Source organism: Myotis nattereri, assembly GCF_964212035.1.
Source record: "Myotis nattereri genome assembly, chromosome: 1".
Lineage (NCBI taxonomy): Eukaryota > Metazoa > Chordata > Mammalia > Chiroptera > Vespertilionidae > Myotis > Myotis nattereri.
In genome coordinates, this window is record NC_138075.1 from 158820853 (window position 1) to 158848063 (window position 27211).

The 27211-nt window shown below is 40.3% G+C and overlaps 1 long non-coding RNA gene across 1 annotated transcript in view; it reads right to left on the reverse strand.

The window, feature by feature from the left end:
* Window positions 1–1939: 1939 nt before the first annotated feature.
* Window positions 1940–27211, reverse strand: part of LOC308515004 — a 57521-nt gene continuing 32249 nt past the window's right edge. The window contains exons 2-5 of the long non-coding RNA XR_013995631.1: window positions 14059–14228; window positions 6614–6756; window positions 5858–5948; window positions 1940–2546 (exon numbers count right to left, since the gene is read on the reverse strand). This is a non-coding gene — a long non-coding RNA (uncharacterized lncRNA). The remainder of the gene's footprint in view (window positions 2547–5857; window positions 5949–6613; window positions 6757–14058; window positions 14229–27211) is intronic.

The window sequence follows — 27211 nt, forward strand, 5'->3', positions numbered from 1 at the left end:
ATTGTTTACCCTGTCATCAGGAAGCAAACCACTATCTTGTTAAGTAAATGGTGCTTTCACAAATTATCCTATGAAGAGGTTCCTCATCTTTAAAGTATCTCTTTGAGGAACTGAGGACATGGGTTGTATTTTCTCCAAGTTAAAAAAGAAGTTCTTCAAGGTTGAACATTTTTCATTGCAAATGTAACATTGAACTCATGGTTGTGAAAGTGGACCCTAGTGTCACGGTGACTAACATAATTTTATCACAGAATCTGAACAAAATCTAGACTCAGAAATACTCCATGAAATTCTACAGCTGTTCTAATACCAGGTGGCTCACCTTCGCCTTTTATTTCCAGTTATTTATTGTTAAAATATTTTGCAAATTACTTTCATTAATGACCAAATGAATACACAAGTAAATGAAAAATTAGATTAGTGTTTTAAAACCGATGCCTTAACACATTTATTAGTCGATTTAATAGATGTTCACTGAATATATTTCATGTTCAAACTCTTTATCAGGGTGAGGGCAGTGTGTTGAAGGGTTCAGGAGGAAGCAAAGGGAATAAGATAACAGTCCTGCTTGCTAGGTTCTTGCACCATAGTAGAGGGAATTAGAGTGGAATACAAAGAATTAAGTATGAGGCAGAATGTCAGATGTACTATGAGAAATGTACCCAAAATGCCAGGGTGGGGTTAGAGAATGGGTAATTCATATCCAGTTAGTGAGAGTAAAGAAGACAACGCAGAATATCACATTTGAATTAGATCTCACAATGTTACCTGGGATATGATGAAAGAATGTAAATCATAGAATAGTATGAAAAAGGATGTCAAATCAGAAAAGTGAAGGGTAATTCCATAGACCCTCAGAGAGTTTACATACTTACCCTATAAAATTCAGTGTGTAATTCCTCTGTAGAGAGGATTCCCAGCTTTCATCAAAATCACGAAGGACGTATTTGGTTTTATTTGAACATTAAGATTATACAGTGTCATCTACATAAAATTCATGTTTTGCTCTTTGGTGAAACAACAACAGCAAAGTTCCCATAAGTTCATGTTTATGAACCCTCTAGTGCAGATCTTATAATAGCAAGATATTTGAGTTATTTAATGTGCAACACACATGTTACCCTATGAATAGTTAAGGTATAAAATCAACAATAGCCAAAAAGGAAACATTTGCAACCTCTTCATTTTTAAATCAAGAAAAAGGGACTTTGAGAGGTGATGGGTGATCAAAATCACCCGGGCTTATTACTAGATAGAAGTAAGGCTAATTTTTATAGAACCCTTCTTAAAAATATGTGAAGAATAGATTTGCATTTACTAGGCAGTCTGAAGTAATTAAACTGTTTTTGGACAATGAGTGTGTATAAATATGTCTGGCAGAACTCTTAGTTTTATTGGAGAGGGCAGAACCTAGACTCAAGAAGGCCAATTGAAAATATATTGCAATGGCTCAAATAGAACTAAATATGATCTAAATCAGAATGATGGCAGAGCAAATGAAAAGGAGGTAGTAGATTCAAAACACTTAATGCTGGTGAACTCCGCAACATTTAGAATGGAATAGATATGGAATGGCAAAGAAGAGGCAGATGCCCCAGATGACTTAGAGATTTCACTCTTGTAAACTGAGAGAAAATCTTTTTAAATTTTTTCAATTATAGTTTATATTCAATATTATTTTATATTACTTTCAGGGGTATAGCATAGTGGTTAAACAATCGTATACTTTACAAAGTATTCCTCAGATATTTTCAGTACTCTTGAAGTATGTAACACGTGGGAGAGTCAGTTTCAGGAGGAAGTGAAATTTAGTTTGGGTATGCACGGTTTGATTAACAAAATGAATTTGCCAACTTTGTAACACCATTTATGGCTCTACAGTTAGTTTTCAATAGAGAAATGGCAACAGTCCAGTAAAGAAATGGCAACAGCCTAGTTTCATGATCAGAGCTGACATCCATTTATTGGTCTCATACTGACTTCCTACTAGGGTAACAGCATCATGTGAAAATAATAGAATGCAGTTAACTGAGTATGTCTTGTGGTCATTACATGGAATAGTAGATGTAGAAAAAATCAGAAGAAATTTTATATTGCATATAGTTTATGAGTATTTATTATTATAGCTACATCAATCTGTACAACTTATAAAAATCATGATACTGACTCATTACATATTTAATAAGCTCCTCTGATATACCAATGACTGTAATAGATGTTTTTAAGGGAGAGTGCAAAAAATAGTAAGACATAATTCTGAACTTTAAGTGACAGGTAGTTTAGTTAGAATTGTCAGAAATAAATGCAATCACTTATTTCATATTGATGCCATATTGTTTAAATCCAAAGTGCTGGAAGCCTTGTAAAATACGCATATTCCTTTTGCTCTTCCCTTTAAAAGAATTTCCTTCTATTAGAATTTGAAGGCTGGTGAGGAGCAGCTGAAAAGCCAAAAACAAACCTTGTCACTATATGATAAAAAGAAACACATGCGGTCTTGTTCCTTCAGCTTTGCGCTTCTCCATGAAGTTGATGGTGGCCTTTGGCTGTAAGAGTAAAATAATCTAGTTTCAGTCTACAGGTATGTGTTCTGAGTTCCAACAGTGATCCAATATGGACTGTCTTAGTATCTGATTATTCTTAGTTCAATGTCTGGGCAAACACATGAGACTCGACACATCACTCCACCTTAAACTCTCTAATTTCTGTCCTGTGTGAGAGGTGTACTTCTTCAATATTCTTGAATTTCTACTTTAAGCGTCTCTCTCTGTTCACTCAACTTTTTTTTTTTTTTTTTTTTTTTTACTTTTCTATCCTATTGACTATACAAGTTTTACTTTTCTTTCAGTTACACTTCCTTAAGGTCAGAGTGAAACTAAGAGACTAAGAATTAAACAGTAAAACCAGGGTGGGCGCTATTTTCTGACTCTCCTCCCACCATGCCTCTTGTCCTACTGCAAGCTGCGGGTTTCTCTGAAGAGATTCCAGCATTTGTTGAAACCCTAGAGCTCTGGACCAACAGCTGGCATATGTCATAATTACTGTAGAGTTGAACTCTTCTGAAAGCATTGAAACATAATGAGATTTGCCTGAAAAATTATTAGTAGCACATCTTAAAGACTTCGATCAAGTTTTGCCTGTTCTTATTCAAAAGTGTTAAATATGTTAATGGTGTGGCTTGAGACAAGAATACTCTTCCTGCAAGTGTGAATGGCACAGAAATCAATTTGTGGAAGCAAGAACATCTGAACTGTAAATACCAGTGTATGTGGTGCTGTTGTCAGCAAGTGGAGTTGTTTAGAGAGCAATAATAACCTCTCCCTGATGGTTGGACTGACAACAAAAGGGCATGTCTCAGGGGACTAAATGAGCTTCAAATGATAATCATACCTGAAACTGTGTATCTTAACCCCTTTATTTCAATACCCCATCTTACTGAGGCTTCCAGCAGTTAAGGCTTTCCTTCATAGGAGCAGATGGCCTCCTGGAAAGTAGCTTTGCCTATCTGAAGGCAGTAGACTATAATTACTAAAAAGTTAGTGATCCGGAGTGAGATGATTTTATCTTGAATTAAATTTCACTTGTCACTTACTAGTTGCTTGACCTTAAACATTATTTAAACCAAGATGTCCTCATCTGTATAATGAGGGTAACAATCAGCTTTGCTTTAGAAGGTTTATGACAATTAGATACATTTAAATTGCTTAGCAAAGTGCCTGGCTCTTAACAAATACTCAATAATATTGCTATTGTTATTATTATTAATTGTTATTATTCATCCTAAATTTCTTATAGAGTATTAAGCCATCTATCCATGAAACATCTCCCCTAGTGACTCATTTCAGTAACCCCTCTGACATATTGATGTATCTTCCTTCTCCAAGACTTTGCTTCTGTGTGTTGATCTACAGTCCTGTGCCACTCCACTCATACCTACTTGAATCCTGCTACCATGATTGTGTAACATGAAATTTGTGGCAACTGATTGACTCACCCTCTTCTTCTATTTCTGACATTTGGTTATGTCTAACTCAGAGTTGTATCTTTTCTAGCATCACCTTCTTAAAAAGAATCATGTGTGTATGTGCTTTACCCTGCCAACAGGAATGATTACATTCTATGTCACCCCCACACTTTATTAATTTGAAACCAACTAAGGAAATGAAATTAGACTTTTAGAAGTATAATTGGAAAATGAAATCTTCCACAAAGACAGTACTTTGAAACATAATTAATTTTTTCAGTTTAAGGACATAGTTTGCTATTTAAACTTACAGAAGGAAAAGAAAAACCTTTTAATGATTCCTACTTTTTAAAAAAAGGAAAGGGGATTTGCTAAAGTCAATGTATAGGTCCATAAAGGTGAATCATTATCCCTAAAGTTGGATCATGGAAGTAACAGTTTGTTAATCTATTTTTAATATGGATTCCTCCCTAAGAAATATATAGTCTAGCAAGAGAAATCATGTGTATGTAAACATAACATAAGGCAGAAAATTGGTTATAGAAGATGTTTAAGATAAAGTGTTAAGGGAGCTCTGAGGAGAAAAAATAAATTTCCCAATATAAAATCAGAATAGGCTTAGAAATTGAGCTGGGTCTTGAAGAATTAGGTTATGTGATTATGTCTTGCATATTTGTTGAGTACATTACACAAGTGTAGTGTATACAGTCAGTGAGTTTGTCTGTGGTTAACTGTCAAGCTCCCTGTCGTCCTATCATACAATTTCTATTTTATCTTTCTACCCTAAATATTCCTAAATCAACTAATGGTATCCTGAATATTTGGTTGCCTTATTTTTCTATATAATAAAAGCCAGCAATTGTTTTCTCTAAAGAGCCAGATAGTAAATATTTTAGCCTTTGCAGTCCATACAATTGCAGCTACTCAGTCCTGATGTAGTGTAAAAGAAGCCATAAACAACATGTAAGTGATGTGCATGGTTGTTTTCAAACAAAACCATGTTTACAAAAACAGATGCCAAGCCAGATTTGGCCTATGGAGGGGGTGGGAGGTGATAGTTATTAATTTCTGGTCTAAAACATAGGCTTACTGATCAGTCCAAATAAAATATTTCTGTTATTTGATATTCATGAAAATGAAACTATAACAAATAGGGAATCAGCATTCCTACTAGCCCGAATACCTAGCTGTCAATAACAATAAAGGTCCTGGCATTTTACTCTAATTGCAAGTGCATACTTTAGCCCAGTGGTCGGCAAACCGTGGCTCGTGAGCCACATGCGGCTCTTTGGCCCCTTGAGTGTGGCTCTTCCACGAAATACCACGTGCGGGTGCACACGTACAGTGCGATTGAAACTTCGTGGCCCATGCGCAGAAGTCGGTTTTCGGCCTGGGTGGGTCTATTTTGAAGAAGTGGTGTTAGAAGAAGTAGGGGGGTGTCGGTCGGTCAAGCAATAGGAGATGCAGCACAGGCGGGCCACGGGATATGCAGCGCGGGGGAGGTACATTGTTTTGAGGTACATTCCCTGAGGTTGACCCCTTCCAACTCTCCCATCCACACCCATCAATCTGAAACAAGTATACAAGACGAGTGTGGATGGGAGAGCTGGGAGGGGTTGACCTCAGCGAACGTACCTCAATCAGATTGAGGACGTTCTTAGCAAAGACCAGCTTAGGAGTACCCTAATTAAGTTAATAACAATGTACCTACCTATATACTTTAAGTTTAAAAAATTTGGCTCTCAAAAGAAATTTCAATTGTTGTACTGTTGATATTTGGCTGTCTTGACTAATGAGTTTGCCGACCACTGCTTTAGCCTGACACATTTTTAAGGATATTGGTGTAAGACACAAGATTTCTGGGTCAGAAACAAAGGAAAATTTATTACTAACAGTCATTGCAGAGTCAGAGCATCAGTATTTCTTGTTCCACTTCCCCACATGTTAATTCTCACATGGCATCACAAAAAGAGCTAGGTAATAACTGTACACAAGGAAAAGAAAACCGGAGTTTAGAGAACACGAATCTTTTATAATGAGCAATAAGCCTGCCTGACATTTTCCCCTGTGAGATACGTTAACTTTATTACACTAAACAGTAACTATGTCTGCCCTTTGCTCTGGAGAGAGATACCATCCCTAGTTTTCAAATATGTTTAGCATACATGGATTCTTGAATAGTAATGCAGAACAAAAGCTGATAGCACCTCTATCTGTGAGACATGCAACTGCCAAAGAGTCATGGAGAATTGTCTGCTATCCCAGCATCCCAAATTATCCCCATGCTTTTGCAGGTCTTGAATCCTTCAATAGAAATGCAGGGTTAAATGAGACACACTTCAATTTAAATGTCCCAGAACTTACCAAAACAAGTATGTAAAAATGTAGAAGCACGCTGGACCTTTTTAATTTAAGACCCAAGCTAATCAAGAACAATGATGGTCATCAGCTCTTTTTCTGTCCCATCCCTGGAACTATATTTCTTCAAATGGTATTACATTAAGGAGATCCAAGATGATGGCAGAGTAAATGGAATCTACACAAACCCCCCTCAGGACCAAACCGGAATTATAACTAAATTACAGAAAAATAATTCTAAATAACCAATTGAAGATTAGTTGGAGAGAAGAATTATAACAAAGGACTTACAGAAGAAACCACATGGAGACTGGTAGGAAATGCAGAAGTTCAAGAGAGCTGTCCAAACTCTCATAGATGGAACTGAAGTTTTGGAAGGATATCTCAACTGTTGGATGTTCCCCGTGAGCAGGGTTCCCCTGAAGCAATGTTTGCTTCAAGGAGAAGGAGAAGGAGAAGGAGAAAAAGAACAGAGGAACATAGTTAAAAAAATAAAATGGCAATAAATACAAACCTATCAATAATCACTTTAAATGTAAGTGGCTTAAATGCTCCAATCAAAAGACAGAGGATTGCTGAATGGATATAAAACAAGATCCACAGATATACTGTCTTCAAGAGACCCAAGTCAGAATGAAAGATACACATAAACTAAAAGTAAAGGGATGGAAAAATAAACTTCATGCAAATGGGGAAAAAAAGCTGGGTTAGCAATACTTATATGTGACAAAATAGACTTTATAACCTAGGCTATAGTAAGAGACAAAAAAAAAAGGAAACTACAACGGCAAAGAAAGCAATCCAACAACAGTATATAATCCTTATAAACATGTATGCACCCAACATAGGAGCACCTAAATAGGTCATGCAAATCTTGATGGACATAAAGTGAGAGATTGACTGTATTTCAGTCATGGTAGAGATTTTACTATCCCATTTATGTCAATGGGTAGATCTTCCAGGAAGAAAATCATAAAGTAGACAGTGGTCTTAAATGACACAAGAGATCAAATGGATTGATTTGATATCTTCAGATCATTTCACTCCAAAGAAGCAGAATATGTATTCTTTTCAAGCACACATGGAATATTTTCTAAGTTGGACCACATAGTCAAACATAAATAAGTCTCAGTAAATTTCAAAAGAATTAAATCATACCAAGCATCTTCTCTTAACATAATTCTATGAAAGTAGAAATAAATCACAAGAAGAAAGCTGAAAACACAGCAAAATATTGAGTCTATATAATAAGTTACTAAACAATGAATGGGTTAACAATGAGATCAAAAAAGAAATCACAACTACCAGAAAACAAAGGAAAGTGAACATACAACAACCCAAAATCTGTGGGACACAGAAAAAGCACTCGTAAGACAGAAATTTATAGCATTAGAGGCCTATATCAAGAAATAAGGTAAAGCTCAAATATCCAATCTAATTTTGCACTTAAAGGAACTTAGAACAAAAAAACAAAGCTCCAAGTGAGTAGAAGGAAAGAAATAATAAACATCAGAACAGAAATAAACAAAATAGAGTATTAAAAAAATGCTAAAGTTAAATGAAACCAAGAGCTGGTTCTTTGAAAAGATAAACAAGATCGACAAAACTTTAACTCATCAAAGGTGTGTGTGTGTGTGTGAGAGAGAGAGAGAGAGAGAGAGAGAGAGAGAGAGAGAGAGAGAGAAGAGAAGAGAAGAGAAGAGAAGAGAAGAGAAGAGAAGAGAAGAGAAGAGAAGAGAAGAGAAGAGAAGAGAAGAGAGGAGAGAGAGGATCTTCCCTATTCAGAAACCTTAGCTGATTGTAGCATCGTCCCATGCACCAAAAAGGTATGGGTTCACATCCCTGTCAGAGCACATACTTACCTTGCAGGTTAGATCCCCATTCAGGCATGAATGGGCGACAACCAATCAATGTTTCTCACTCACATCAATATTTCTTTATCTCTCTCACTCATCCCCTTTCTCTCTCCCTAAAATTACTAAACATATCCTTGGGTGAGGATTTTTTTAAAAAGAGGATTCAAATAAATAAAATCAGAAATGAAAGAGAAGTAACAAATGATACTAAAAAAATACAAAAGATTGTAACAAAATATTATGAACAACTATATGCCAACAAATGGAATAACCTGGATTCAATTGGATAAATTCCTAGAAACATACAGTCTCCCAAAACTGAATCAGGAAGAATAAGAAAATCTGAATAGACAGATTACAACTTGTGAAATTGAAACAGTAATAAAATAAAACTCCCATCAAACAAAAGCCCTGGCCCACATGGCTTCACAGATGAATTTTACCAAGTTTTCAAAGAACTAACATCTATATTCTTAAACTATTCCAACAAATTCAAGAGGAAGACTCCCATGCTCACTTGATGACACTAACATCATCCTATTTTCAAAACCAGATAAAGAGTCTACTATTTGCGTGCCACTTATTTAACAAAGAAAGAAAATTATAGGTCAATATCCCTGATGAATATAGATACTAAAATCCTCAATAAAAATTAGCAAACCAAATCCAGTAATAACTTAAAAAGATCATACACAATGATCAAGTGGGAATTCTTTCAGGGAGGCAAGGTTTGTGCAATATCCGCACATCAGTAAATGTGATGCACCATGTAAACAAAATGAAGGATAAAAACTACATGATCATATCAATAGATGCAGAAAAAGCATTTGATAAAATCCAGCACCCATTTATGATAAAAACTCTCAGAAAAGTGGGAATAAAGGAAATATACCCCAATGTAATAAAGGCCATATATAACAAAAACCACAGCCATCACCATACTTGATGGGCAAAAACTATAAGCATTCCCCTTAAGACTGGTACCAAGACAGGAATATCTGCTTTCACCACTATTATTGAACACTAGAGGCCTGGCGCATGAAATCGTGCACAGGTATAGTCCCTAGGCCTAGCCTGTGATCAGGGCCATCTTGCCACCACCCACCCTGGTTCCCTATTTGCCATCTGGTGATAGGAGCCTGCAGGCGGGGGAGGGGGAGGGACAAGAGGTCGGCCATTGCTGCCTGCTTGCCAGCCCCCTCCTGGCCACGGGTTGCCCTCTGTATGTGGGCGAATGGCAGGGTGGGGGCCTTGGCCTGGTGCCACCCATATCCCCCGCCACCCACCCCGGTTCCCATTTGCCATTGGCAATAGGAGCCTGCGGGCTGGGGAAAGGGACCAAAAGGTGGTCAGTGCACCTCATAGTGACTGGTCAAGTGGTCATTCTGGTTGTTCTGCTATTATGGTCACTGGGCTTTTATTATATAGGATAGGATAGCACTGGAAATACTAGCCACAGCAATCAGACAAGAAGAAGTTTGCAGGTAACATGATACTGTACAGAGAGAACCCTAAAGATTCTATCAAAAACTACTCTGATTGATAAATGAATTAAGCTAAGCAGCAGGATACAAAATAAATATCCAGAAATCAGTTGTATTGTTTAAAAAATAATAATGAACTACCAGAAAGTAAAACAAAAAAAGTAATCCCATTTATAATTGCTTCAAAAAGGATAAAATACATAAGAATAAACTTACCAAGGATGTAAAAGGCCTGTACTGAGAAAATTATAATACACTGAAGAAAGAAATTGAAGAAGATACAAATAAGTGGAAACATATCTGTGTGCATGGATAGGAAGAATTAATATCATTAAAATGTCCATACTACCCAAAGCAATCTATAGATCCAATGCAATTCCTATCAAGATTCCACTGGCATATTTCACAGAACTAGATCAAATACCCCAAAAATGTATATGGAAATACAAAAGACCCCAAATAGCAATAGCAGTTTTGAGAAAAAAGCAAGTTTGGAGGAATCATTCAACCTAATAAACTGTACTACACGGCCACAGTAATTTAAACAGCATGGTACTGGCATACAAACAGACAGATCAATGGAACAGAATAGACACCAGAAACAAGCCCATGACTTTATAGTCAATTAATATTTGGTAAAAGAGGCAAAAAATACAATGGGATAAATACAGTCTATTTAATAAATAGTGTTGGGAAAATTGGACAGATATATGCAAAAATATGAAACTAGGCTACTTTCTTACACCTCACATAAGAATAAACTCAAATGGATTATAAACTTAAATGTTAGACTCAAAACCATAAAAATTCTAGAAGAAAATATAGGCAGTAAAATCTCAAACATTTCTCATAGCAACATTTTTTTCTGATGTATCTACTTGGGCAAGGGGGAAAAAAAGAAAAACCTCAAATGGGACTACATCAAACTAAAAAGTTTTTGCATAGCAAAGGAAACTATCAACAGAATGAAAAGACAACCCACTCAATGGGAGTACATATTTGCCAATACATCTGATAAGGGCTTAATATAAAAAATGTATAAAGAACTAATAAAACTCAACACCAAAAAACCAAACAATCCAATTAAAAAAATGGGCAAAGGACCTGAGTAGTAACTTATCCAAGAGGACATACGGATGGCCAATAGACATATGAAAAGATGCTCAACATCACTAATCATCAGAGAAATACAAATTAAAACCACTATGAGATATCACCTCACACCTGTCAAAATGGTTGTCACCAATAAATCATCAAACAACAAGTGTTGGTGAGGATGTGGAGAAAAGGGAACCCTAGTGCACTGTGGTGGGAATGCTGATTGGTGCAGCTACTGTGGGAAGTAGTACAGATTTCCTCAAAAAATTAAAAGTGGATCTGCCTTATGACCCAGCAATTCCATTTCTGGGAATATATCCAAAGAATTCCAAAACACTAATTCAAAACAATATATGTACTGCTATGTTCATTGCAGCATCATTTACAATAGCCAAGATTGGGAAGCAGCCCAAGTGCCTTTCAGTAGGTGAGTGGATAAAAAAGCTATGGTACATTTACACATGGAATACTACTCATCAGTAAAAAGGAGAAAATTTTACCCTTTGTGACAGTATAGATCAAGGGTCCTCAAACTTTTTTTTTTTAAATATATTTTATTGATTTTTTACAGAGAGGAAAGGAGAGAGATAGAGAGCTAGAAACATCGATGAGAGAGAAACATCGATTAGCTGCCTCCTGCACATCTCCCACTGGGGATGCGCCCGCAACCCAGGTACATGCCCTTGACCGGAATCGAACCCGGGACCTCTCAGTCCGCAGGCCGACGCTCTATCCACTGAGCCAAACCAGTTTCGGCAAGGGTCCTCAAACTTTTTAAACAGGGGGCCAGTTCACTGTCCCTCAGACCGTTGGAGGGCTGGACTATAGTTTAAAAAAAACTATGAACAAATTCCTATGCACACAGCACATAACTTATTTTGAAGTAAAAAAACAAAACTGGAACAAATACAATATTTGTATTTGCATGTGGCCCACGGGCCGTAGTTTGAGGACCCCTGGTATAGATGGACCTGAAGAGTATTATGCTAAGTGAATAAGCTAATCATAGAAAGACAAGTACTGCATGACTTCACTCATATGTGGAATCTAATGAACAAACTGAACTAAGAAGCAAAATTGAGACAGACTCAAGAGAGCACGCTGACAATTGGGGGCAGGGGTGGGGTGGAGGGATTGAGCAAAAAAGATAAAAAGAGAGAAATAACTCCTGGACATGGACAACAGTGTGGTGACTGCTGGGGGAGGGAGGTGGGGTCAGTTGGAAGAGGGTGTAGGGGGATTAGTGGTGATTTCAAAAAATAAAATAAAAAATAAGGAATAGATATCTGCACAAAAAGAGATTACATTAAAATCAAACTATTTAAATTCCACTTATTTAACTACTAGAGGACCGGTGGGGGGTGGGGGGTCCTTCATCCCGGCCTGCGCCCACTTGCCTGGGACCCCTTGGGGGATGACCACCTGTTAACTTAGACCCACTCCCCGGGGGATCAGGCCTAAGCTTGCAGTCAAACATCCTTCTGGCAGCCAGGGACCCCTCAGGGGATGTCCGACTAAAGGCTTAGGCCCCCAAGGAATTGGGCCTAAACCATTAGTTGGACATTCTTAGTGCTGCCATGGAGGTGGGAGAGGCTCCTGCCACCACCTCTGCGCTGGCCAGCCATGAGCCAGCTTCTGGCTGAGTGGCACTCCCCATATGGAAGTGCAATGACCACTAGGGGGCAGCTCCTGCATTGAGCGTCTGCCCCCTGGTGGCCAGTGCACATCATAGCAACTGGCCATTCTCTTTAAATTTTTATTTTCAGATAAGTGCTTATAACTGCACTATTATATATTTTCTATCATATCATTTAGAATTAAGATATGTTTTAATTGAACCCTTGTAAGTTTTAGCACAATTTAATAAATTATGCTAGAAGCAATTAGGAGATTTTTCATGTAATGCTGATACATTTCAATTAATATTTTATTAATTTTTAAGTTTCTAATATTTTAATTTGAAATAATCTCATACATGTAAAAAAACTATAAAATACTACAGCATATTATATGTACCCTTCACCCAATTTATTAGGTGTTAATAATTTAAACATAACCATTATACAACTAACAAAATTTGGAATATATTTTTCTTATAATCTCTTTAATGTTACTTACTCCATTTACTTTGTTTTGGTTAATCTTCACCCAATGATATTTTTCCATTGAATTTTAGAGAGAGTGAAGGGAAAGGGAGAGACACATTAATTGGTTGCCTCCTGCACATGCTCTGATAGGGACTGGGGATCAAGCCAGCAACTGAGGTACATGCCCTTGACTGGAATCGAACCGGGGACCCTTCAGTCCAAGGGCTAATGCTCTATCCACTGAGGAAAACAGGCTGCAGCTTCATTCATTTACTTTTAATCTATATGTGTCCTTATATTTAAAGTGGGTTTTGTTTTTGTTTCACCCTCATAATCTGTCTTTTAATTGGTGCATTTATGCCACTGACTTTCAGAGTGCTTACTGATAGAGTTACTGCCATATATGGTTGCTCCTGGGGCTTGTGGGGCCAGCGTGCCTGCAGCTGGGGCCAGATCCAGTCCCGGGCGGCAAGCAAGTGGCTTCTGGTGTCACTCACGGGGCCTGGATGGCAGCTGGTGCTGGCGGCTCACACTGTCCCACCCTGCCTGCAGTATGCAAATTAGCTGCCATCTTTGTTGGCGGTTAATTTGTATATCTCGCTGATTAGCCTATGGGAGGCGTAGCAAAGGTACGGTCAATTATCATTTTTGGCTATTATTAGATAGGATGGTTTTATACATGTGTATATAGGTTTGTATATGTGTATACATATATGTAAAAGTGTCCTTTTTGTACTTATCAGACTTTACTGGAAAAATTATATGAAACTGAAAATAAGTTAAAATGCCTCAAATTTTAAGTAAATTAACTAGAATTTCAAATTTTTTTTATAAGAGACACCTTCTTAAGAATGTTTAAATTTAAATTAGAATCTCTATAATCACATTGCTTGGTAAGAGATGACCTATACTTTTCACAATTTGCAATACTGGGAAATAACGATAGATGTACATAGAACTAAGCTGACCAGGAACAATAGACAGAATTAAAACATTTCTTAATTTTAAATTTTATTTCTTTTTCAAGCAAAATATCTCACATATTTATTACTGAACCAGTCTACCAACAAAGAGGCTTTGAAATAAATTAAAAAGCCATTATTTTCTCAGTAACACATATTCAGATAGTGGTGGCTGTTTCAATTTGGTATAACAAGATGTTAATGACCTTGATGCAGCATAAACATATGAACCATTCCTTATGGACCTACCTTGGCTCTTCTCCAATGTCTATTTCTGAATTGTACTTGATTTTATCACCCGTTTTTCATAAAAATCCATGAGAAGAAATGCAAAATCCTGCTTCCCTTTCTTGGCCAGGAATTGCTTGTGAGAAGACATGTGAGAAAGAAGGCCAACCGGTCATGAAGGGGGTCCATAACTGCAGAGAAAGGGAGGGATGTTCAATAATTTTTTTAACAGACTACATTTTGAAATGCAATGCCAAGGATATTTTATAGAAATGAACAATGTGTGAATTTTGCTCTCGTAGTCACTCTTTAGGCCTTTGCACATTGCTATGACAGTATACTACATTCTATGGAGGAAGCAGGGTGTAGGATTACGATCAGCCCTTGCAAAAGGCGCTATGCACCATCAGGACGCATACCCCATACACATGGATACGCAGAATGCATAAACATGAGAGCAGCCTGGTCCATGACAAGCAGAATGCTAATGACTGGGAACTGAGAGAAAGGTGCCTTGTGCTACTCTGCTCCCTTCCAAGAACACATTTGTGTCTACTTTACACAGTTCGCGGAATACGAGCAGAAATGTGCATGTGTGCAAAGGGCAAAATGATGTAGGTGTGTGTGTGTCCACTTCTAACTATCCTCCTTACCCCCTTGACTCTTTGGGAAACATATACATAGTTACTGTGAAACTTCAGCCATTTTTAGCTTGAACTAAAGACAACTGATTCATTTGACAGATATTGAATCATGTCGTTCCTGTGTATAGGAATTCTTCAAGTATGTCCCTGTTTATAGGTATGGACATCAAGATTCCCACAAAATGCTATTGATGTGTTACTGTCACGCATCATGGAAATACTAGAGAGGATTTGGCGATGAGAAAACACAGCTGTGGCAGGCAGCAGGTTTAAAGTTTTACTTTCACCATGCTTGCACTTTGTTCTGCTTTTAGAAGCAGCATGACGCCAATCACATTTAAATCAGATGGAAACCTGAATCTTCATATTAATTAAAGTTCAATGGATTCTTTATAAAGAATACATGAAAAGATTAGTAGTGATGGAGATAGAGGCAGGTCACGTGAGGTGGATTTTCTGCAGATTAACTGTGGCTGAGTTGAACTTCCTCCTGGGTTTTTTGGACTGATTCCAAATTTAGAAAGAGATTGACAAACAATGTTACTTTATTCTGCCTGTGTTTTTATTGTTGTTGTTTTGGTTTTGTTTTGTTTTTTCTCTTGTGAAGAGGAGCACAAACTAAGGGAGAAGAAATGCTTCCAATGAGTAATGATGTAGACAAGGTCGTGTGTGTGTGTGTGTGTGTGTGTGTGTGTGTGTACTATGGTTCTCCCATGAAATAACAAATATTTGAAGGGGGAAAAAGCTGCTCTGTGTGCATGTATCTCTAGCAACATAAGACAAGAAACATTATAGTCTCCCCCCCACCCCCCCAAATTCCCTATTTCAGCTATTAACAGGTGCCTGTGACTGCCGCCTGAGGATTCCATTAAAGCAGAACCTGCCCAAGTTCCTATATCATCACCAGGTAATCAGCTAAATCCATCTGAGTTTAATTATTAATTTTCTAACTCATAAATCAAAATTGTTAAAACTGTATTTGGCAGAGGGATAGATAAAAAATAAATCAATACTATGTAGGTGTGTATAGTCTTACTAAAATCTAAATTTGAACTCAAAAGAAATTCAAATTATGCCTCCAATGGACTGCCTGTTACCAATTCTAAAGATTTATAGAATCTGTCACTCTGAGTGGGTGAGTTAGCTTTTGTTCTTTTTCTGGCCTCCTTGGGTTCTGCCTGTCCCCATCCTGTCAGCTGTCTTCTTCCCATATGGTTTCCAGAATGATCCTGTCTATAGAATGTACAGAGATTCTCTGTGCCCTTATGAGCATCAGATTTCTAATGCCTAGGGCTTTCCACTTTCACAATCACTGCTGCTATAGTTACTGCTAGTTATTACTATTAATGTGCCTACTTTATCTATCTGTCTCTTTGTATTTGGACTGCTCATTACAATACAATGGTCTCTAGTTAGGAAAACCTAAATTATGCTTTTAATCTTTCACACTTTGCTTTTGGTGCACCAATCTGTGATGGCCCCTGTTTCCCCACATTGAATTAATTCCTCTTGCGATCCTGTTTAAATCTCCTTTCTCAAGGCTTTGCTAGCTGTTTGATCAGTTGGCATAATCAAAGTGGAGTTTAAGATATTCCGTCCTTAGGACACAATATATTTCTTGACAGTGATTCTCCAGTTATAGAGCAAGTACTGGTAATAGTACATAAAAATAAACCAGGTATGACGGAATTTACAAAGTCATTAGTGAGGCATTAACAAAAATCACATAAATATAAAATTGTGTTAACATTTTAAAAAAGGAAAAGCAAAAGCTTAGGTTTTTATCATGGTGGAACTGAGATTCTTTGATGTGGTGATTGGTTAAAATAAGACCTGTAAATGTTATGAACTATAGCTCTGGTCACTGAGCAATGTGATTCCACTAGACACATCTGCCTTCCTTACCATCTTATCCTCACATTGTAATTGTACCTCTATTGCTATATAACACAAAAAACATTGTACCCTGTTCTTGTGTTTTTGATAAGAATGAATTGAATGGTTTCCAAGGACAGTGCCTCTCTGAAATGCTTCTCCCCAGAAAACCATTGAAATTTATCACTGCTGTTTGTTACTATTTTTTTTTTAAATGCCCCAAACATCAAGGCAATGGAACAGTGAGTAACATGTCCATGTAAATATGCATTTGAAGAGCTGACATAATAACAAAAATTGTCTTTTAAACATTTTACTATTTTATGCTTCTATCTATATGATGAAAGTCTAAATGGACATTACAGTGGAATGACCAGAACGACTGGTCACCATGATGCTCACTGACCACTAGGGGGCAGACGCTCAATGCAGGAGCTTCCCCCTGATGGTCAATGCACTCCCACAGTGGGAGCGCCACTCAGCCAGAAGCCAGGCTCATGGTTGGTGAGCACAGTGGTGATGGCAGGAGCCTCTCTCACCTCTGCGGCAGCGCTAAGGAGCAGCTAGCCAAGCAGTAAGAAGCAGCGATCAGGCAGGCGATAAGGAGCAAGGGGTCCCGTACTGCGAGAAGGTGCAGGCCAGGCTGAGGGCCCCCCATTGCACAAATTTCGTGCACCAGGCCTCTAGTATTATAATAACACTAGAGGCCCGGTACACAAAATTCATGCACTGGTGGGATGTCCCTCAGCCCAGCCTGCAGCCTTCCAATCTGGGAACCCTCGGGGGATGTCCAACTGCTGGTTTAGGATATCGGCAGTCAGATATCCCTCTCACACTCTGGGACTGCTGGCTTGTAACGACTTCTGCCTGCCAGCCTGATCACCCACTAACCGCTCCCCTGCTAGCCTGATTAACACCCAACTGCTCCCCTGCCAACCCAATCGCCCCCAATTGTCCTCCGCTGCCAGTTTGATCACATCCCCAACTGCCCTCCCCTGAAGGCCCGATCCCCCCCGCAACTGCCCTCCTCTGCTAGCCAATTTGGTTCTGATTGGTCGGTTTCCATGCCAGTAAGCATCAAAATCTCTGCCTCCTATGCAGCCATTGGCTCCTCACGCTTCACCCAGATTTGGTTCTGATTGGTCAGTTTCTATGCCAGTCAGCATCACTGGGCCTATCAATGAGGCCTGATCAGAAAGGTGGGGCTAATCAGCAGCCCTGGTGGAGGCCTGGAGAGAAATGGAGGCATGGCTGCTGGCGAGACCGGGAGAAAAAGAGAGAGGCAAGTGCTGATCAACAGATGCCACAGAGGCTATGGATCAGACCCTGCTTCTCTCTTCAGGCCTCTCTCCAGGCCTGATCTGTAGCCCCCTCAGCAGTCAGTCCTGGATCACCACGCCCACTGCCATAGCTGTCAGTGCTGGGTCACCACGGGGACCCAGTGCTGACTACAGGACTGACTTCTGGTTTGTTGAGCCTCTGGTTATGACGGACTCACGGTTTTTATATATTAGGATATCATTGAATTGCCATAAGCAAATAAGACAACTGCTGGTTGGGTTTAAAGAAGCATGGTATTACCTACAGAACTCTAAATCATTGGAGTAGACAGGGACTTTTAAAAAACTAAAAAAAAGCCGAAACCGGTTTGGCTCAGTGGATAGAGCGTCGGCTTGTGGACTGAAAGGTCCCAGGTTCGATTCTGGTCAAGGGCATGTACCTGGGTTGTGGGCACATCCCCAGTAGGGGATGTGCAGGAGGCAGCTGATCGATGTTTCTCTCTCATCAATGTTTCTGACTCTCTATCTCTCTCCCTTCCTCTCTGTAAAAAATCAATAAAATATATATAAAAAAAAATAAATAAATAAACTTCTTTAAAAAAAAAACTAAAAAAAAATGATCTAATGATGTATAAGTTAAAAAATAAGAAACAAAGACAGGAAAAGAGCAATAAAATAGGAAGGGAGCTTGGTAGGCTATATGAAGTAGAAATGAGCAGCATTAAACTTTCAATCATGCAATTTGGTTGCAATTTTTTAAAGTCCAGTAAATAATTTATCTGATAGAAAATCTGGTACACTAAATAATTAGAAAAAATAAAGTTTCATGATATTTTATCAGTGGTATTTATTACTTGAGAAATAATATAAAACCCATTTTGTTCTCCCTCTCGATTTCATCTAACTTGTTTAGCACTTAGTGAAACAGACAAGTAAATAATCCTAACTGAGACAGATGATAAATTCTGTAGAGATAAAATGTTTTTTTCAAATACTAAAGGTCAAAAAATGTATTTATAGCATAAGAGTAAATCTAACTCAAAGGAAAATAATTTTGAGTGGTAATTATGTGCCTGTCATTATTCTCAACTGGTATGCCCTTAGTCAGCAAAATTAGAGTTAACTCTCTAAAAAATAGTAAAATCAAAATATGTGAAGAATGGCTATTTATAGTGAATGCTTGAGCTTTTAAAAATCATGATGGTTTGGCTATAGCTGGTTTGGCTAGTGGATAGAAAGTCAGTCCACGAACTGAAGAGTCATGGGTTTGATTTTGAACAAGGGCACATACCTGGATTGCAGGCTCAATCCCTGAGGTTGAGGGTCAGGTGCATGAGGGAGGCAGCCAATTGATGTGTCACTCTCACATCAATGTATATATATCTCTCTCTGTCTCTCCCCCTCCCTTCCACTCTCTCTAAAAATCAGTGGAAAAATATCCTCGGGAGAGGATTAACAAAAAAATTCATGATGGTTTGTTTGTACTGACATATAATAAGAAATAAAACATTGGTTTTCAAAATTGTTTTTTAATACTCAATGATAAATTTGAATAAAACCAGCCACCATGAATCTTCTGTACTCACTCTGAATCATCATAAACAGGGCACTTATGCCTTCCTTGACTTTAATAGTAAAAGACATGAGGGAAATGTTTTATTTGATAATAATTGAAAACCTTGGTATTGAGCAAATTTATTTCCTACCATTATACTTTTTTATGGATTGAGTGCAATACATTTTCTAATCCATCATTCAAAGGCTATGTTCATTAATCAATTTGGAATGTACTTTTCTTTCTAGCATTGCTTTTTTTTTGTAAGAAAAAAGAGAGAATAGAAAAATCTTTAAAATTACATATGTATTTTCTATTTTATGATTATTCAACCAAATGAAAATATGGTTTTATATTGTTGTTTCTTTGAGAGAGGGAGAAAAGCTAACTATTTCTATCTTGTCTCTTTCATCCTATAGAATTAATGTTTGTGTCCCCTCAAAATTCACAGGTTGAAACTTAACCTCCAGTATGATGGTATTAGGAGGTTGGGCATTTGGGAGGTTATTATATCATCAGTTTGGAATCCTCATGGTGGGATTAGTGCCCTTATAATAGAGATACTACAGAGTCCCTGGGCCCTTTCCACAAGGTAAGGACATAATGAATATATTATTCTATGAACCTGGAAGCAGGCTCCCATCAGATAGGAATCTGTCAGAGCCTTAATCTTGAATTTTCAGCCTCCATAACTGTGAGAAATAAATTTCTGTTGTTTATAAGCCAGCCAGTCTATGATATTCTCTTTAGTAGCCTCAATGGACTAAGATAGTGTCTGATGTAATATACTAGAGGCCCGGTGCATGAATTCGTGCATGGGTGGGGTCCCTAGTCCTGGCCAGCAATCTGGTCAATCAAGTCCGGGCCAATCAGGGCCTGCCGGCCAGGGGAAGGGACAAGGCACAGGAGTTTGGCCTCCAGCCCTGAGAAGGAAGCAGGTCCTTGGCCGCCCTAGGAAAGGGGTCACATCCACTGCCACCCACTCCCAGTTCCCTGTCCCAGTGTGGGGCCCAAAGGCCCCAGTGGGATTGGAAGAGGAGGCAAAGGTTTCCAAACCGGGCACAGAAGGAATGGATGCAGCATGTTGACACCGGCGCCATACCACCTCACGGTTGGTTTCTTGCCTCCTCTCCTCCTTCCCTCACCTTCACAAGGCAACCACAGCAGGCGGGCGGCAGAGCAATAGGGGCCTGCTGGCTGGGGAGAGGAACAGGGCTTGGGAGGTTGGCCATTGGCACCAAGGAAAGAGCCGGCCCTCAACACCACTGAGAAAGAGGCCGCGTCTACCACCACCCACTCCCGGTTACCAGTCCCAGCCTGGGCTGAAGGCCCCAGTGGGGTAGGGAGAGGAGGCAATAGTTACCAGGATGGGGGCTGACACCACTGGCTGGCCAGCCATGGGAGATTGGATGTGGGAGCACACTGACTACCAGGGGCAGCTCCTACATTGAGCGTCTGCCCCCCTGGTGGTCAGTGTGCATCATAGCAACTGGTCAACCAGTCATTCTGGTCTCTTGTTTGTAATGGTTGCTTAGGAATTTATATATACACTAGAGGCCTGGTGCACAAAAATTTGTGCACTGGCGGGGGGGTGTGTCCCTCAGCCCCACTTGTGCCCTCTCACAGTCTGAGACCCCTCAGGAGATAACGACCTGCTGGCTTAGGCCTGCTCCCAGGTGGCAGAGGGCAGGCCCAATCCCTAGGTGCAGCCCCTGGTCGGGCTCAGAGCAGGGTCGACTGGGGAGTTGGGGCACTGCCCCCTGTCATGCACAGAGCAGGCGGACCAGGAGGTTGTGATGCCACCCCCAGTCACGCTCAGGGTAGGGCCGATTGGGGGGTTGGGGCGCCGCCCTCGTCACACTCAAGGCAGGGTCAATGGGGAGGTTGCGGTGTCCCCCCCCATCATGCACAGAGCAGGGCCGATCAGGGGGTTGGGGCGCTGCCCCCTGTCACGCAGAGCAGGGCCGATAGGGGAGTTGGGGCACTGCCCACTGTCACACATAGAAGCAGGGCCAATCAGGGGGTTGGGGCACTCCCCCCTGTCACACTCAGGGCAGGGTCATTGGGGGGGTTGGGCTGCCTTCCCCTGTCACAAACAGAGCAGGGTGGATAGGAAGGTTGTGTCCCCGCCCCCTTTCACACACAGAGCCACAGAGCAATCAGGGGGTTTGGGCACTGCCCCCTGTCATGCTGCTCCAGAGGCCAGGAGGCCTTGCGGCTCCGCTGATCCCAGTGCTGGGAGGCATATTATCCTTTTACTATATAGGATAGAGGCCTGGTGCACGGGTGGGGGCCGGCTGGTTTTCCCTGAAGGGTGTCCTGGATCAGGGTGGGGGTCCCGCTTGGTTGCCTGGCCAGCCTGGATGAGGGGATGATGGCTGTTTGCAGCTGGTCACACCCCCTTCAGGGTGAGGGTCCCCACTGGGATGCCTGGCCAGTCTGGGTGAGGGGCTGAGGGCCATTTTCAGGCTGGCAGATAACTGAAGCTCCCAACCGCTCCTTTTTTTCTTTTTTTTAATTCTGGGATTTATTTTCCTTCTATGGCTGTCACTGGAGCTGAGAGCTGGCTTTAGCTCTGAGGCTCGGCTCCAGCTCTGAGGCCTCGGCTGCTGAAGGCAGGTATCTGGGTTTGTTTGGCTTCTATAATTGAAACACTGTTGCAACTCCAGCTCTGCCGGCTGGCTGAAAGCATGGGGTTTGTTTAGCTCAGGGGTGGGCAAACTTTTTGACTCAAGGGCCACAATGGGTTCTTAAACTAGTCCGGAGGGCCGGAACAAAAGCATGGATGGAGTGTTTGTGTGAACTAATACATGTTAATAATGATGCTGGTGAAGGAGCAGAGGGTAGAGCAAGAGAACCCTCCGCTCTTTCGGCTCTGCGGGCTGGATAGAACAGCCAAACGGGCCGGATCCGGCCCAAGAGCCGTAGTTTGCCCACGGCTGGTTTAGCTTCTATAATTGCAACATTGTTTCTTAGAGTGCAAGCTCAGAGCCCAGCAGCGGCAGGCGGGGAACCTTGGCTTCCTCCTTCACTGGAGCAAGCAAGCCTCCTGTTCGCTTCAGCTGCCTGGCTGCCGGCCGCCATCTTGGTTGGCAGTTAATTTGCATATAGCCCTGATTAGCCAATGGGAAGCATGTCAGAGGTATGGTTAATTACCATGTTTGTCTATTATTAAATAGGATATTTTAGTGGCCCAGTGCACAAAATTTGTGCATGGGAGGGAGGGTGTCCCTCAGCCCAGCCTGTACCCTCTCCAATCTGGGACCCCTCAGGGGATGTCCAACTGCCAGTTTAGCAGGCTGGCAGGGGGCCAGTTGGGACCTGATCATGCCTAAACCAGCAGTGGGACATCTCTCTCACAGTCCGGGACTGCTGGCTCTTAACCACTCACCTGCCTGCCTGCCTGATCACCCCTAACCACTCTGCCTGCCAGCCTGATCACCCCTAACTGCCCCCCCCCTTGCTGGCCTGCTTGCCCCCAACTGCCCCCTCTGCCAGCCTGATCACCCCTGACTGCTCCCCTGCCAGTCTTCTCACCCCCAACTGCCCCTCCTGCCAGCCTCACCTCCAAGTGCCCCCCTGCCAGCCTGACTCCTCCCAACTGTCCCCCCGCTGGCCCGCTCACCTCCAACTCCCCCCTGCCAGTGAGCTCTCCCCCAACTGATCCCCCTTCTGGCCTGATCGCCTCCAACTGCCCCCACTGCCAGCCAGCTCACCCCAACTGCTCTTCGCCGGCCTGTTCACCCACAACTGCCCTCCCTTCTGGCCTGCTTTCCTCCAACTACCCCCAACCCCACGCCAGCCAGCTCTCCCAGATCTGCCCTTCTGCCAACCTGCTTGACCCCAACTGCCCCCTCTTCCAGCCTGATCACCCCACCTGCTCCCCCTGCTGGTCTGCTCACCTCCAACTGCCCCCCCCCCCCACTGCTGACCAGCTCACCTCCAACTACACCCCCTGCCAGCCTGATCACCTCTAACTGCCTCTGTCTTGGCCCCACCATCATGGCTTTGTCCAGAAAGATGTCCGGAAGGTCTCCTGGTCTTTTATTAGTACAGATAGATATGTAGTAATAGAAGGTCAAAACAAATAATAAATAGAATATTAACGAAGTATGTTATTAAAAGAATACCAAGTATTTAGTTAATTTTTAGCAATTCTCTACAGGAAATTGGAAGATTGGAGCCTCTGGGTTAAGCCTTATTTAGTATCACAGCTTTAAGGACTCCATTTCTTTGCAGCCTCTGCTCTCAGAGTGGAGGATAAGCATAATAAGACTTGTGCTCATATGCAAATCACTCATTCAAGGAAAATATTTTGGAAAGGAGAAAAACTTTTCTTCCATTTACGCTGAAGGAGTAATGCTCTTGCATATCAATAATGGAATAAACCCTGATTATTTTTTCATTTTGATTTGCCTGAAATATATTTTTCTATCCCTTCACTTTTAGTCTCTGTGAGTCTCTTGTTCTGAGGTGGGTCTCTTGTAGACTGCATACATATGGGTCATGTTTTCTTATCCATTCAGCCACTCAGCTCCTTTTGATTGAAGCACTTAGTCCATTTACATTTAAAGTTATTATTGATAGGTATTTGTTTGTAGTCATTTTTATTTTTTGTGCCTGTGTTCTTTCTCCCCCTCCCCCCCCTTTTTTTTTCTTTTTAAACAGTCCCTTTAGCATTTCTTTCATTGCTGGCTTGGTAGTGATAAACTTCCTTAGCCTTTTTTTTTTTTTTTTTTTTTTTTTATCTGTGAAGCTACTGATTTCCCCTTCAATTTTGAATGATAGCTTGCTGGATAGAGTATTTTTGGATCCAGTCCCTTGCATCACTTTGATAACTTCCTTCCATTTATTTCCTGCCTGATGTGTTTCTGTTGAGAAATCATTTGATAATTTAATGGGAGATCCCTTGTAGGTAACTTTCTGTCTCTCTCTTGCAGCCTTTAATATTCTCTCTTTGTCATTAACATTTGCCATTTTAATTATGATGTGTCTGGTGTGGGTCTTTTGGGTTCACCTTCTTTGGGACTCTCCTTGCTTGTGTACTTTTTTTCTTCCCTAAATCAGGGAATTTTTCTGACATTATATCTTCAAATAGGTTTTCTAAACCTTGCTCCTCTTCTTTTCATACCAGCGCCCCTATGATGCATATGTTGCTTTGTTTCATGTTGTCCCAAAGCTCCTTCAAGTTCTCCTCCTGTCTTGATTTTTTTTCTGCAATTGCAGTTCAGATTGGGTGAGTTTTGCTTCCCTGTTTTCTAATTCGATAATTTGGTCCTCCACTTCCCTAGTCTACTGTCTAAAGATTTCATAGTGGTTTTTATTGTAGCTATATCACTCTTTATGTCCTCCTGATTCTTACATACATTGCTGATTTTCTCATCCATCTGGTTTATAAACAGTATGACCCTAATTCTGAATTCCTTTTCTGACATATTGCATGCCTCCATTTTATTTAGTTCATTTTCTGGCGAGTCCTTCTTTTCTTTGTCTCCCCATTTGGCTCTCTTTCTGGCCCTGGACTACCTGCTTTGTGTCCAAGGGGTCAACACCCCTCACAGTCCAATGGTTCTGGATGCGATAGCCCTGGGGTCATGTCAAAAATTCATCTGGAATAAAGCCCCTGAAGAGCCATAGCAATCTTGAGAAAGAAGAACAAAGTCGGAGGGATCACAATACCAGATATTAAGCTATACTACAAAGGCACTGTTCTCGAAACTGCCTGGTACTTGCATAAGAACAGACATATAGACCAATGGAACAGAACAGAGAACCCATAAATTGACCCAAGCCATTATGTTCAATTAATATTTGACAAAGTAGGCAAGAGCATATAATTGAGTCAAGACAGTCTCACCAATAAATGGTGTTGGAAAAAGTGGACAGACACATGCAAAAAAATGAAACTAGACCACCAATTTACACCATACACAAAACTAAACTCAAAATGGACTAAGGACTTAAACATAAGATGGGAAATCATAAATATCTTAGAAGAAGCCATGGGTAGCAAAATAGCAGACATTTGTCATAGCAATATCTTTACTAATACAGCTACTAGGGCACTGGAAACTAAGAAGAAAATAAACAAATGGGACTACATCAAAATAAAAAGCTTCTGCACAGCAAAAGAAAACATCAACAAAGCAACAAGAAAGCCCATTGCATGGGAGAACATATGTTATCTCCGATAAGTGTTTAATCTCTCAAATTTATAGGAAACTCATACAACTTAACAAAAGAAACATAACAATCCAATTAAAAAAATAGGCAAATGACCTAAATAGACACTTTTTGAAAGTGGAAATACAGAAGGCCAAGAGACATATGAAAACATCCTCAAAGTCACTAATAATCTGAGAGATACAAATCAAAACGACAATGAAGTATCATTTCACACCTGTCAGAATGGCTATCATCAACAAATCAACAAACGATAAGTGCTGGAGAGGATCAGAGAAAAAGAAATATTCTTACACTGCTGGTGGGAATGCAGACTGGTACAGCCACTGTGGAAAACAGTATGGCATTTCCTCAAAAATTAAAAATGGAACTTCCATTTGACCCAATAATCCCACTTCTTGGAATCTATCCCAAGAAAACAGAAACACCAATCAGAAAGGAAATATGCACCCCTATGTTCATAGCAGCACAATTCACCATAGCTAAGATTTGGAAATAGCCCAAGTTCCCATCCACAGATGAGTGGATTAGAAAATTGTGGTACATCAACACAATGAAATACTACACTGCTACAAAAAATAAAAGAATTCTTACCATTTGCAACAGCATGGATGGAACTGGAGAGCATTATGCTAAATGAAATAAGCCAGTCAGAGAAAGATAAATATCACATGATCTCACTCATTTGTGGAATATAATGAACAACATAAACTGATGAACAAAAATAGAACCAGAGTCATAGAAGCATCAGACTGTGCAACCTATGAGGGAAGGCGGGGTTGAAGGGGTAAGAGATCAAACAAAGGACTTGTATGCATGCATATAAGCATAACGAATGGGCACAGACTTGGCAGGGGTGGGGGTGAGGGCATATGCTGGAGGATGGGGGCAGCCAGGAAGAAGTCAATGGTGGGTGGAGGAGACTTATGTAATACTTTAAACAATAAAGCATTTATATAAAAAATTAAAAAAGAATGGAATGAACCAATTAATTTATGAAAACTTTTGTGCAGACCAAAGATAATTTCTATTCTAGTTGAGGACACTAGTGAATAATAATAGCAGTTGTTTCTTTACTGTCTACTTTGTATCTACTGTTCTGTGTCCTTATCTTTAATTCTGCAATCATTTTCCAGCCAAATTTTAATGAGCAAAATAAGATTTAAAGAGGTTAATGATGCAGACAAAGACAAAGAATTAGTAATTTTTAAAGCTAGACTTCAACAGAACTGGGTTTTTCTGTTATACAAATAAGAACTATAAAAGCGCCTTTATAAATATATTAGAAGCCCAGGTGAAATATCATGGCCCTGCCCACCCATGTGGCCTAATTGTGCTCACATCCCCTCCCATCCGTGCACGCCCCACCCACCCACCTGCCACCCTGCTGTCCTTGCAGCCCCGCCCATCCATGCTTGTATTTGGTGGTTATGGCATTAGGGCCACAGGCTTTTTATATATAGAGAGATTTTATTAATAAATATATATATTAATATTTAGTTTGTAAGTGATAGTACTTGCTTATACAAAAAGGGAGAGAGTTTATTTTTAAAATAGTCCAATATATTGTGGAATTAAAAAAGAGAAATAGAGTTGGGCTCAGGAAAAACCAGAAGCATAAATGATATCAAAACTCT